Source organism: Hetaerina americana, unplaced genomic scaffold, assembly GCF_022747635.1.
Source record: "Hetaerina americana unplaced genomic scaffold, ioHetAmer1.1.p SCAF_61, whole genome shotgun sequence".
NCBI classification, from domain to species: domain Eukaryota; kingdom Metazoa; phylum Arthropoda; class Insecta; order Odonata; family Calopterygidae; genus Hetaerina; species Hetaerina americana.
This window is the reverse complement of record NW_027287217.1, coordinates 991,452-992,061: the sequence shown is the minus strand read 5'-3', so window position 1 is coordinate 992,061 and position 610 is coordinate 991,452.

Here is a 610-nt window from a genome sequence, read left to right as displayed (position 1 = left end):
ATAAAGATTATTATTGTCATTATTAATGCAGTGGAATATGAATAATCCTAATTAAAGGTCATTATGGATATTCTGCAATACAATTTTTTTAATTCTAACAACACGTCCATTACTCACAATTGCTAAATAATAATACCCACACAATAATTTTAGAGATTGAATAAAATTGCCAGTCAAAAAATAAATTACCTTTTAATTCAGTATAATGCAAGTAATAAATAACATTACAATCAAAATTTTTGCATTAGTATATATTTTAGGTACATAATCATTTGGTTCAATGTAGGAAGTAAGAAGGACTTAGGATTGCAAATCCATTCCTAATTTCTCTCTTCGTAGTGATTATTTATTGTGGGTTATAGCGGCATCTAAGAGCATTAAACAGGGAGGTTTAAGAAAGCTTAAATCACATTTCATATCACTTGGTAATTGAATATGGTTAAAAATGAAAGCATAATGTTAACACAATATGTACATATATTTTAAATACAAAGATGTACAGTTAGAATCAGTTCCATGCAGATTAATGGCTGCTTGTCAAGCATTCCCTCCAGCACATGGGAAGAGTCCTTAGTTGCCCATTTCTCGAAGGAGATATTATTTCAGCACA